We start from the raw sequence: 14,108 nt of genomic DNA on the forward strand, positions 1-14,108 counted from the left end.
TCTATTGGGTTCAGGTCTGGCAGAGACTGGCTAGGCCACTCCAGGACCTTGTTTCATACAGAGCCACTCCTTAGTTGCCCGGCTGTGTGTTTTGGGTCATTGTCATGCTGGAAGACCCAGCCACGACCCATCTTCAATGCCCTTACTGAAGGAGGTTGTTGGAAGCAGCCCCAAAGAATGCTGTTTCCACCTCGACTGGGATGGTGTTCTTGGGGTTGTGCTCATCCTTCTTCCTCCAAACACGGCGAGTGGAGTTTAGACCAAAAAGCTATATTTTTGTCTCATCAAACCACATGACCTTCTCCCATTCCTCCTCTGGATAATACAGATGGTAATTGGAAAACTTCAGACGGGCCTAAACATGCACTGGCTTGAGCAGGGGGAACTTGCGTGCGCTGCAGGATTTTAATCCATGATCGGGTAGTGTGTTACAAATTTTTTTTGAGACTGTATTCCCAGCTCTCTTCAGGTCATTGACAAGGTCCTGCTGTGTAGTTCTGGGCTGATTCCATCACCTTCCTCATGATCATTGATGCCCTATGAGGTGAGATCTTGCATGGAGCCCCAGACCTAGGGAGGATGGCAATCATCTTGAACTTCTTCCATGTTCTAATAATTGGGCTAACAGTTGTTGTCTTTTCACCAAGCTGATTGCCTATTGTCCTGTAGCCCACCCCAGCCTTGTGCAGGTCTACAGTTTTATCCCTGATGTTCTTAAACAGCTCTCTGGTTTTGGCCACCGTGGAGAGGTTGGAGTCTGTTTGATTGACTGTGTGGACAGGTCACTTTTATACAGGTAATGATTGGAGAACAGGAGGGCTTCTTAAAGAAAAAATAACAGGTCTGTAGGAGCTGGAATTCTTACTGTTTGTTAGGTGATCGAATACTTATGTCATGCAATAAAGTGCAAATTAATTATTTAAAAATCATACAATGTGATTTATATATATATATATATATATATATAGTAACCATGACTACATCTAAGCACATATGCAGATGGAAATTGTCCCCACCCCATTGAGGGTGCCTTCCCTTTCCATGACAATCCTAGGGAAAAAATAAAACGTAGTAGCGCCTATTAAACATTCTATATAACGTGAACCATGTCTCACTTAGGTTGGCACTCTCACGTCACCTGGTGGTCAATATATCCAGCAAGCAGTCCTTATGTGTTTGTATAGTCATTTTGTTTTCATTTAGTCCATTATCAAGTTTAACCTCCTCCCACCCGCCCTATAGCCGAATGACGGCCTTAGAGCGGGCGGGTTCCTTCGCCTGGCCGTCCCTGGACGGCCTGGTGTTTACTTCCGCAATGCGCGCCGCCGGGGGCGCGCATCGTGGAAGTATTGTATTCGCCGTGTCTCCCGGAGACAGGCAAATACAGATCGCCGTGAACGGCCAATCAAAGCGGCCGTTCACAGCGTGATCGCAGCTGCCAATGGGAGATGATCTCATATGTAAACATATGAGATCATCTCCCATTGCAGTGTCTCTCCCTCCTCACACAGAGACAGCGTGTGAGGAGGGAGAGCGATCTGTGTGTCAGCCCCAGTGCCAGTGTCAGCCCCAGTGCCAGTCCCAGTGCCAGTCCCAGTGCCAGTGTCAGCCCCAGTGCCAGTGTCAGCCCCAGTGCCAGTGTCAGCCCCAGTGCCAGTGCCATCTGTCAGCCCAGTGCCATCTGTCAGCCCCAGTGCCAGTGCCATCTGTCAGCCCAGTGCCATCTGCCAGTAGTGCCAGTGCCGCCAGTGCCACCTGCCAGCGCCAGTGCCTGCCGTCAGCCCCAGTGCCGCCAGCGCCAGTGCCGCCAGCGCCAGCGCCACCTGCCAGCGCCAGCGCCACCTGCCAGCACCAGTGCCACCTGCCAGCGCCACCTGGCAGCGCCAGTGCCGCCCGTCAGCCCCAGTGCCGCCCGTCAGCCCCAGTGCCGTCCGTCAGTCCCAGTGCCGTCCGTCAGCCCCAGTGCCGTCAGTGCCGTCAGCCCCAGTGCTGCCAGTGCCGTCAGCCCCAATGCCACCTGCCAGTGCCACCTGCCAGTGCCACCTGCCAGCACCAGTGCCACCTGCCAGCACCAGTGCCATCCGTCAGCCCCAGTGCCGTCAGCCCCAGTGCCGTCAGCCCCAGTGCCGTCAGTGCCGACAGTGCCAGTGCCACCTGCCAGTGCCACTTGCCAGTGCCACCTGCCAGCGCCAGTGCCACCTGCCAGCGCCAGTGCCACCTGCCAGCGCCAGTGCCATGCGTCAGCCCCAGTGCCAGTGCCGCCAGTGCCACCTGCCAGTGCCACCTGCCACCACCAGTGCCACCAGTGCCAGTGCCGCCAGTGCCACTTGCTAGTGCCACCTGCCACCTGCCAGTGCCACCTGCCAGCGCCAGTGCCACCTGCCAGTGCCATCTGTCAGCCCCAGTGCCACCAGCCCCAGTGCTGCCAGCCCCAGTGCCGCCAGTGCCACGTGCCAGTGCCACCTGCCAGTGCCACCTGCCAGCGCCAGTGCCACCTGCCAGCGCCAGTGCCATCCGTCAGCCCCAGTGCCGTCAGCCCCAGTGCCGCCAGCCCCAGTGCCACCTGCCAGTGCCACCTGCCAGCGCCACCTGCCAGCGCCAGTGCCATCTGCCAGCCGCAGTGCCATCTGCCAGAGCAATTAGCCAGAGCAAATAGCCAGCACCATCTGCCAGTGCCATCTGCCAGTGCCAGCCCCAGTGCCAGCCCCATCTGCCAGCGACATCTGCCAGCCCCATCTGCCAGCCCCATCTGCCAGCCCCATCTGCCAGCCCCATCTGTCAGCCCCATCTGCCTCCAGTGCCATCTGCCTCCAGTGCCATCTGCCTCCAGTGCCATCTGTCAGTGCCACGTGTCGTCAGTGCCACGTGGGGTCACTTTGTGGGCATTTCCATTGTCCTGGTGCTCCAGGGCCTTCAAAACTGTAATAGGTGGTTGAGAAATAAGATGTGTAATTTATGCTCCTAGAACGCCTGATGGTGCTATTTCAATATTGGGCCTCTGTATGTGGCCAGGCTGTGTAAAAGTCTCACACATTTGGTATCGTTATACTCAGGAGGAGTAGTAGAACGTATTTTAGGGTGTCATTTTTGCTATGTACATGCTATGTGTTGGAAATATCTTATAAATGGACAACTTTGCGTAAAAAAAATGCTTTTTCATTTTTTTTCCACATTTTCCCAAAACTTCTGGAAAAAAAATGAACCATTCAAACGACTCATTATGCCTCATAGATTATACGTTGGGGTGTTAGCTTTCCAAAATGGGGTCACTTTGTGGGCATTTCCATTGTTCTGGTGCTCCAGGGCCTTCAAAAATGTAATAGGTGGTTGAGAAATGAAATGTGTAATTTATGCTCCTAGAACGCCTCATGGTGCTATTTCAATATTGGGCCTCTGTATGTGGCCAGGCTGTGTAAAAGTCTCACACATTTGGTATCGTAATACTCAGAAGGAGTAGCAGAACGTATTTTGGGGTGTCATTTGTGGTATACACATGCCATGCGAGAGAAATAACCTATTACATTGAAAATTTTGTGAGAAAAAAAAAAATCTTCATTTTGCAAAGAATTGTGGGAAAAAGATGACAACATCAAAAACCTCACTATGCATCTTAGTAAATACCTTGGAATGTCTACTTTCAAAAAAGGGGTCATTTGGGGGGTATTTGTACTTTCCTGACTTGTTCGGGTCGCAAGAAATGAGATAGGCCACCAGTACATCAGGTGTGATCAATTTTGTGCGATTCGCACCACAGCTTGTAGACTCTCTAACTTTCACAAAGACCAAATAATATCCACTAATTTGGATTATTTTTACCAAAGATATGTAGCAGTATAAATTGTGGCCAAAATGTATGAAAAAAAATTATAATTTGCAAAATTTTATCACAGAAACAAAGAAATATGCGTTTTTTTTCACAATTTTCGGTCTTTTTTCATTTATAGCGCAAAAAATAAAAACCCCAGAGGTGATCAAATACCACCAAAAGAAAGCTCTATTTGTGGGGAAAAAAGGACACAACATTCATTTGAGTACAGTGTTGCATGACTGAGTAATTGTCATTCAAAATGTGAGAGCACCAAAAGCTGAAAATTGATCTGGTCAGGAAGGGTGTTTAAGTGCCCAGTAAGCAAGTGGTTAATGTGAGAACTTGCCCTTTTTGCCACAGCTTAATCTACCTATCTAGCTAAACACTCCAGTGTCTTTGGAACCCCAAAGTCCATCATTGGGTCACTCCCTGCAACTGCCAGTAGAACACAGCCCGGCAGCACAGCTAAACAGGAATGTCCCCATCCATAATGATTTTTGTAACTTCAGTAGTATTTACCAGTAATACTTGGGATCTGGCAGCTGTACAGGTTTCTCATTTGTATCAGTAGTAGTGATGCAGTGCTGAAGTTCCTTCTTATTAGGCCTGCGAATGATCACACAGTCTGGAGTAACATGCCACCATAGTCCCAAGTTTGCAAAACAGAAGAGTACCTTTTGGCATACCTTGGAGATATATTTTTAATATCAAGGTTCAGAGGGATCTTAACCACTTCAGACCCAGAATGATTTACCCCCTTCCTTACCAGAGCACGTTTTACAATTTGGCACTGCATCACTTTAACTGCTAATTGCGCGGTCATGCAATGCTGTACCCAAACTAAATTTGCATCCTTTTTTCCCCACAAATAGAGATTTCTTTTTATGGTATTTGATCACCTCTGCAGTTTTTATTTTTTGCGCTATAAACGGAAAAAAAACAAAAATTTGGAAAATAAATGATATTTTCTACTTTTTGTTATAAAAAAATCCAATAAACTAAATTTTGGTCATACATTTAGGCCAAAATGTATTTGGCCACATGTCTTTGGTAAATAAAATGTCAATAAGCGCATATTTATTGGTTTGCGCAAAAGTTATAGCGTCTACAAACATTTTCTGGAATTTACACAGCTTTTAGTTTATGACTGCCTATTCCATTTCTTGAGGCGCTAAAATGGCAGGGCAGTACAAACACATCCCCCCCAATTACCCCATTTTGGAAAGTAGACACCACAAGGAAATTGCTGAGAGGCATTTTGAACCCATTGAATATTTAATTTTTTTGTGCCAAGTGATTGAATAATGACAAAAAAAAAACATTTGCAAAAAGTTGTCACTAAATGATATATTGCTCACATATGCCATAGTTATATGGGGAATTGCACCCCAAAATACATTTAGCTGCTTCTCCTGAGTATGGGGATACCACATGTGTGAGTCTTTTTGGAAACCTAGCCACGTACAGGGCCCCGAAACCAAGCACCACCTTCAGGATTTCTAGGGGTGTAAATTTTTGATTTCACTCCTCACTACCTATCACAGTTTTGTAGGCCATAAAATGCTAAGATGGCACAAAACTCCCCCCAAATGACCCCATTTTGGAAAGTAGATACCCCAAGCTATTTGCTGAGAGGCATGTTGAGTCCATGGAATATTTTATATTTTGCCACAAGTTGCGGGAAAATTACAAACTTTTTTTTTTTCAAAGTTGTCACTAAAGGTTATATTGCTCACACATGCCATGGGCATATGTGGAATTACACCCCAAGATACATTTTGTTGCTTCTCCTGAGTATGGGGCCCGAAAACCCAAGCACTGCCTTCAGGAAGGTGTAAATTTTTGATTTCACTCCTCACTACCTACCACAGTTGCCTCTCAGCAAATAGCTTGGGGTGTCTACTTTCCAAAATGGGGTCTTTTTGGGGGTTTGAACTGTCCTGGCATTTTATGCACAACATTTAGAAGCTTATGTCACACATCACTCACTCTTCTAGCCACTTGAAGACAAAGCCCTTTCTGACACTTTTTGCTTACATGAAAAAATATTTTTTTTTTTGCAAGAAAATTACTTTGAACCGCCGAAGATTATATATATTTTTTTTCAAACACATTTTTGGGGAAAAAACACACTTTTTTACATTTTAATGCACTAAAACACACTACTTTGCCCAAATGTTTGATGAAAAAAAAAAGTTGATCTTAGGCCTTTAAAGGCCTTTACAGGTTACCAGGTTTGCAGGTTAGATTTACAGAGGAGGTCTACTGCTAAATTTATTTCCCTTGATCTGACTTTCGCGGTGATACCTCACATGCATGGTTCAATTGCTGTTTACACTTGATGCCAGACCAACGCTTGCGTTCGCCTTTGTGCGAGAGCAGGGGGGGACAAGGTTTTTTTCTTTATTATTTTTTTTTTGCTTTTTATCTTATTTTTAAACTGTTCCTTTCTTTTTTTATTTTTTTTTATTGTTATCTCAGGGAATGTAAATATACCCTATGATATCAATAGGTAGTGACAGGTACTCTTTTTTGAAAAAATTGGGGTCTATTAGACCCTAGATCTCTCCCCTGACCTCAAAGCATCTGACCCCACCCAGATCGGTGTGATGAAATGCTTTCCCAATTTCCCAATAGCGCTGTTTACATCCAGCGAAATTGAAGTCCTAAAATGCTCGTAGCTTTCTTAGGCCGTAGAGGTGATTGGAGCCATTCTGTTCTCTGATCAGCTCTATAGTCAGCTGGACAAATTACTGGCTGCAGTCTCAGGTTCCCTGTTGGGACTGGAGAGCCAGAGAAAAACATGGGAGGCGGTGGAAGGGGGGGGGGAGGGGAGGCTAATTAGCCCCTAGGATTGCTTTTACATGAAAGCTGGCTGAATAGAATGATACCAAGATGATACCTAAACCTGCAGGCATCATTCTGGTATAACCACTCAAAGTCCAGCAACATACCAGTATGTTGCTGGTCCTTGTTAGCTATATATTGTATTTTTTTTTCATGAAGCCTGTGGGCTGAACGAAAAAAAGAGATTGATCGGTGGGTATGCCCACCATTAAAATACCTCACTTCATCCACCCAGGTCTAATGATGGGCATACATGCACCTTTTATATATGCCGAAGCATGGGGGCATTCGCCCCAAAAGGTAGGAGCAAATCGCTCCTCCACCCTTGCTGCCCCATTCTTCGGCATATATGCTCTTTTTTTTTAACTGTGGTGGTGAAATCACCTCTTTCGGTGCTGGAGTCACAGCTTTATGTATCGTGGGAGCAAACGCTGTTGCTGTCCAGATAAATAAATCCACACTGCAAATGAATGGTGTACCTGCTAAGCAAATGATGGTTAACAATAAAAGAAAAGTAACATTACAGTATAACAGTAAGACTTACCATACCTACAAAGTAAATACAAAAAAAATAGTAAAAAATAACAAATTTTTAACGCAATCTGTGCCTAAAATATATATATGCCAAAGCATGGGGGCATCCTCCGGCAAAAGGTAGGAGCAAATCGCTCCTCCACCCCTGCTGCCCCCATGCTTTGGCATATGTGCTCTTTTTTTTAACTGTTTTGGTGGAATCACCTCCAACAACGCTGTTGCTGTCAAGATAAATAAATCCACTCTGCAGCTGAATGGCGTACCTGAAATCAAACAAATGGTTACCAATAAAACACAGTAAAAAGTATAAAAAAATTGCATATCTGAAAAGCAAACATGATAAAACATAATAACAATAAAACATTGCAGAATAGAATACAGTAAAAAAGAGCAGAACAATAGAGAGAGAGAGAGAGAGAACAATAAAAAGACAACTATTTTATTTATTTTTTTCCCTTTTTTTTTATACACTTTTTTTTATAACTGTAACGGTTCTAATGGTTGTAACCGTTGCAACGGTTCCAGTGGTTTGGGTCTCTCAAAATGCGATGGCATCTTGGGAGACCCTGTGAAAAAGTGTGCCTAGCCTGTGCAATGCTGTACCCTACGCTAATACTCAACTAGTGTATGGTAGCGTTCAAAACATTCATCAATGCAAAGACCAGGATTGTCAGGACAGGAGGGACAAAAATAGTGGGTGTCATGCCTATATCTGCGCTTGTTGCAGTCACGACATCTTCTTTGGGGGGCTAGTTGGGTAGGGGTACTCGGGAGGACATAAGGAAAATACCTCTCATGCAGCCGGCTTACTGCATTTGGTTGGGGAAGGTGAGGTGGAGCACCGACTGGAAACAGAAGGGCTCTGACGTTCTCTTCCTGGAATTTAAAGTGGTTGTAATCCCTCCTATAGAACTTTTCTACATTCATTGCATACTGTAATAACTTACATGTAGCTTGGTTTTATTTTCCCCATAGCTGCACTGTTCCTGAGAAATCGACCTCTGTCCCCTGCAGTGACCTCTTTGACACATGCGCCAATTCACACTTAGAGGCTATCGAGCCCTTCACAAATGTCAAGGAACGCAGATGGGCCTCGAGGGATAACGAAGTGTTGGGCCCTGGAGCAGCCATGGAGATAGAAGGAGCAGCTTCTTCTTCTAAAGACCTCCTACTCTCAAGCTCTCTCGTCTCTTCCTCCCATGCTCGTCTCCAGGATTTCTCCAGAGCCTCTCCAATCCTCTGAAACTCGATACCTCCACTGGTCCGACTATCCCTTACTCTTGCTACCTTCAGGCGATCCCTGAAAACTCACCTATGCAGAGAAGCCTATCACGTCTCAAACGAATCTCCTACCACTTCCATCAGCTCATTCCCGACAGTTATAACCTTTTGTACCACCTGCCCCACTCTATTAGATTGTAAGCTCTTCTGAGCAGGGCCCTCTTAATCCTCTTGTATTTTATTGTATTGTAACTGCATTGTCTCCTTTTTATATTGTAAAGCGCTGTGTAAATTGCTGGCGCTATATAAATATAAATCCTGAATAATAATAATAATAAGCTTCACACACAAGCCAGGTGATAGCAGGGAGACTCTTGATGCGGTCCTCAGCTGGGATGGTGACACTCTTCTGCCAATCTGCCTGTATTGTGCACGGAGATTGGGCAGGTGAGACTACCTCAAGCAGGCACAGACAATCCAAGGCTGCAGAAGTGTAAACTTTGGGTTTGGGATTATTGTGCAGCAGTAACATTTACTTGGAAACAAGTTTTTTTTTTAGCAGATTGCCTTATATTTTTTATGTATGTCCCTCTGTTTTACACCATTCACTATTTTATCTCTTTAAACAAGTTACCCAATCTCTATTTATGAAGAGTAATGCCAAAGCACTCATAATACATGATGGCTTTCACAGAATTACATTTCTCCACGCTTATCTCTTTGAACCTTGGCCAACAACATATTTTTTTGTTTCATCTCATAACCCATCGTGTTCCCTCATCACAGCCAAGGGTTTCTCATGTTGTTGTGTGCGTTTTTTTTTTTTTTTTTTTTTTTAATGCCATACTTGCCGTTATATTGTTCTTTAAAATAATGGCTATTATGGCACCGCCATGCCATTCATGGAGAGCACTTGGTAAAGTTTATTGGTGCACCTTTAGTTTCAACTACAGAGCTCCTATACCTCCTTCAAAGTGACTGCTAACCTCTCTGCAACGTCTGTCAAATTTTTCTTAGAGTTTTGGGGATAATTTATTTGTGGGCAAAGTAATTGGGCAAGAGTAGTTTTATGTAACCTCCATATTTTGAATATGTACATGTTAATTCTGTAGTTAATAAACATACGTTAAACATAAGGAACTTCAGTAGTGGACAATATTGTTCTTCCAATGAGCTGATGACATTTTAAGCCAGATCATGGTCTGTACTTAGGCACATTAAGGTACTGTATGTTTACATAGTAAAATGCACTAAAAGAAAATTTGGCTTTAGTTGGAGACATTAGATAACAACTTCCACAGAAAATGTGTGTATGACTTAGTGTGTAATAAGACTAAATAAACATTTTTTTTTTGTTCTGCAAAATATTGTTGTTTCCTGCTGCTATCAGGTTGCTTTTTATTTTCATTCACTAGCGTGACCCACTAAATACTCATAAGGAACAGGTAGCACCAGGAACCAACTGTCTGGAGTCACATTATAGGTGCCTTACATTATATATATTATTGAGACACAACTACACAGAGATATTTTATCAGCTTTAAATTCTGAAGTGGTGTGTCATGTAGCTACCTGGTTTCCTCTTCCTGGTGTTCCCACCTGTAGTGCCTATGGGTCAGTAGACCTGCTTAAAACGGTACTCATGAGCTGTCTTTTAGCTTACTGCAATATATATATTTTTTTAAGTATGGCCCTGAATTTTTCATCACTCACTGACCACAATTCCCACTGATGAAAAGCAATGCCACACCACAAGGGTACTATTATAATGCTTAATGGTAGGTATTGTGAAGACAGAATAACATTTTATTCCACACTTATCAGTTTGAACCTTGGCCAATTGTCATGCTTACCTGTGTTTTATTTCAGCATTGTCTCTTTCCCTTTTTGTGAGCCCGCCAGTATACAGCAAAACAAAAACAACATAAGTCCCGCAGCCAATCCACAGCCACAAGCCGTCTTAAAACTGTCTTGGCACACTTGAACACACTAGCTGCACTTCATGTCTACTGTTATCCTTAGCATTTCTGCATCATAGCATCCTCTGTGGTCTCATTGCACCTCTGTAACTCTGCTAGTTGGCAGGTACTGGCCTGCAGATATCAGCCAACCTGAAAATTGTGTTGTATCATCTCTTCAGGCTGGCATGAACTCTCTGGGTACTAATTTGTATCCTATTATGGGCTCCAATCAGTTATCTTGGAGAGGCTGGTGTTTTCTATTGCATATCAAAACCACACAATCATTGACACAGAAGTGCCAAAAAAGCACTTTTGGCATCATACCAGTTAACCTGCAGTGTGTGAGTAGATGAGGCAAAGAATATTATCTTGCTTTTGAAAATAGTGCTGATGGGCATTGCATGAAAATGTGTTTAACCCACAACTTCTGCAGTGCTGTTTCTGTAAACTACCTTATATGTGTGATCATTTCATTTCTACAGTATAAAGTATCAGTTAGGTGTCAACATGTGTTGACATTGTTTAAGCAACATGCCCACAGGTTTGTCTCCAGTATTCAAGGTTCCTAGCATCATCTGTGTTCCCTGTGCACATCTGTTACTCCTTGACTAACATGTGACTGTTGCACCCTATGGTCCTGTGTGCCCCGCACTCCAGTGCCAAAAGAGAATCTCCTCTGTTCCCAGCATTCCTGTGCTACCAGAAACTCTTTTAGGTTTGTGTGAAGCCCAGGAAAAAATTGTTCTCATAGAATCTACTATGTTTCCGTGATCCAGTACTCCAGTATACTTAGAGATGCTCCTGCAACCTGGCAATTCCAGTACCCTAGAGAAACCCCTTTGTTTCTGTGACAATGGCACCCCTGAGCTTCTAGAGACTCTCACCCTTGCACTAAACTGCCTGCTCAGGTGAGGCAGAGGGTTGCAATTCGGACATGTCTTGCAGCAAAGCCCAACAGCTCTTGCAGGGTGCTCTGCTGAAAACAAGGCGACTCTCTAGAACCTTAGGGCTTTCACCTCTGATGAATGTGCAAGCATTTAGAGTCGTATTCTTCCTAAATGCTTGCATTTTCTTCTCCCTTTATCTGGTGTCACTACATGTCATGTCAGCCTCTGTAGTCACTCCCTATCTCCACATTCTCCTGTCACTCCATGACCCAAGCTTCCAGTATCTCCTTGGTAACTCTCTGTGAACTGATACCTCTTAGTGTTTCCTATGAAGCCTGTGCCTCCACTCAGACAAGTTCTGAAATACAGGTTAGCTTGCTCCTAGAGGATATAGACTTCTGTCCATAACACCAATGATGCATATTTTGTCTTATTCCATAACAAATCTTGTTCCCACATCACTAGTGAGGTTCATAAGCATTTTTACTGGAAAACACCACACATTCTATTTTATTGTTCTTTTTAAATAATGGTTCTATGGTGCCATCCTCCCACACAGGTAACAAGTGGATCTCTTGGTATAGATGACTGGTGAACCTTTAATCTCAGATACTGAGCTTCTGTGCCTTCTTCAAAGTAATTGCAAGCCTCTTTGTGACTTTTTTCTATCATTGACATAGCCCCTGTTCACACCGGGTGTGACTTGTCATGTGACTTGACAGATCAAGGTTGCATAACAAGTCACATGCTATTTTCTTCTATGGAACCGTTCAAATAAGTGTAACACGGGTTGCAGAGACTTTGAAAAAGTTCCCTGCACTATTCTTGTGTGACTTGCAGTGACTGTGTCACTTCATACACAGATGTCAGCAAGCTGCACATAAAGTAATCGACAGCTTTGAAATTGCGCTAGTAGCATGATTTCAAAGTCGCACCCGGTGTGAACCGAGGCTTAGAGAAGGATTTGTGGGACTTTTTTTTGGGCAAGAGCAATTTGATGTAACCTCCTTTTCCATTCCATTCAATCAACTATTTCCCAATACAGGGATGCCATTTAACCAAGAGTGTCCAAACACTAGAAAACTGGGCTCAATTCACTAAAGAAGATCTCATGAGATAATTGAATCACATGAAACATTTTTTCCAATTATCTCACAAGATGCTGAAAATATCCATTCACTATCAACTTGGTAAATACCTCCATAAATTGGTGTTAAAGTCAACTAAAATAAATAAGTACATTCATGAATTGTGGTGGTCCAGGCATGAGGTATATAAGGAATGTAAAAATAAAAAAAGCTCCAAGCCGTTCCAAATTACAAATGGCACACACCAGGGGTGCCCACTTTCCCCTTTAATTTTTAACCTAATACTGGAACCCTTAGCCACCTTTATCAGAGCACACCCTGACATTACAGGCTTCCATACCCACAAGTCTGAGCATGTCATCAGCTTGTTCGCAGATGACATAATTCTGATGCTTACGAATCCTGAAACCTCCCTGGCTTCGGTACATGCAGTCCTACAAATGTTTAATAAAGTATCTTATTATAAGGTGAATGAAAGCAAATCTTACGTACTGGGAATGGGAATACATCCATGTTTACAAAAAGTGCTCAGTTCACGGTTTCCATACGCTTGGAGCAACAATAAGGTTAAATACCTAGGGATCTTCCTGACTGCATCCACCAGAGAACTATTCTCGGCCAACTATATGCCCTTTCTTAACTCTCTGCCATCAGGATCTAGCTAAGGCTGAGCTGCTTTGGTCAGGGCGTTTGGCAGCATTTAAAATGGTGATACTACCGCAAATCATTTATTTATTCAGGGCACTCCCCATTCTGGTCCCTAACTCATATTTTACCAAAATGCAATCTATAATTAATAAATTCTTATGGAAAGGGAAGAAAGCAAGATGGGCCTTCAATAAATCGATAGCAGCGAGGAGAGCAGGGGGTGTGGGAAATGTATTAATTAAAGACTATTACACAGCCTCGGTTCTCGTGCAACTGAGAACGGGGTTCCCAAACTCACTCAAAGCAAAATGGCAGGAACTTGAGGAATTCCAGACTGCAGGTACCAATATCTATAACTATTTAATGGCTAATACTCTCAAGCTGGCGTCTACTGTCTCTCTAGCCCCAACAATCCGAGCTTCCTTACAGGCCTGGAAGGTATTACTTGATACACCTCACACAAATACTCCTCTGTCCTCAATTCAGATACCTCTTGCATGCTTATCAGAGATCATACCGGATCTCTGGGTAACACATTGGGTCAGGAAAGGGGTTAACAACATTGCAGACCTACTCATAGGACCCTCCATAAAAACATTTAGGTCGCTGCAAATCGAATTTGGACTAGGGGATTCTGATCAATATAGGTACACCCAAATACAACACTTTCTAAAAGACAACTCTCCTATCTTGAGGTTTTCCTCTACTGAATGAATGAATGAAATACTTGTATAGCGCACAATGCGAACTGAATCGCCTCTACTTCACTAATTCATCCACCAACATTAAGAGAATTTCCCTGTTTTACTTTTTACTAAAAGTTCTAATATCACGGCTTGGGAGCACGACTGGGGAGCCCAATACTCAGCAGAACAATGGCAACAGGCACTTCAAACAACGTACTCTACCACCAAGTATATCAACTTATGGGAACTGATGCAAAAAATACTCCTGAGGTGGTATCTCACTCCTTACAGAGTGTCCAAATTCGATAATCAGGCATCCCCATTGTGTTGTAGGTAGTGCGGCTGTGTGGGCATGCTCTTCCACATTTTGTGGGAATGTGCTAGTATTCATACACTTTGGGATAAAGTGTTCTATACGATTGAGAGAA

This window comes from Lithobates pipiens, unplaced genomic scaffold (assembly GCF_037356315.1).
Source record: "Lithobates pipiens isolate NorthernLeopardFrog02 unplaced genomic scaffold, aLitPip1_a1.2 Scaffold_10, whole genome shotgun sequence".
NCBI classification, from domain to species: domain Eukaryota; kingdom Metazoa; phylum Chordata; class Amphibia; order Anura; family Ranidae; genus Lithobates; species Lithobates pipiens.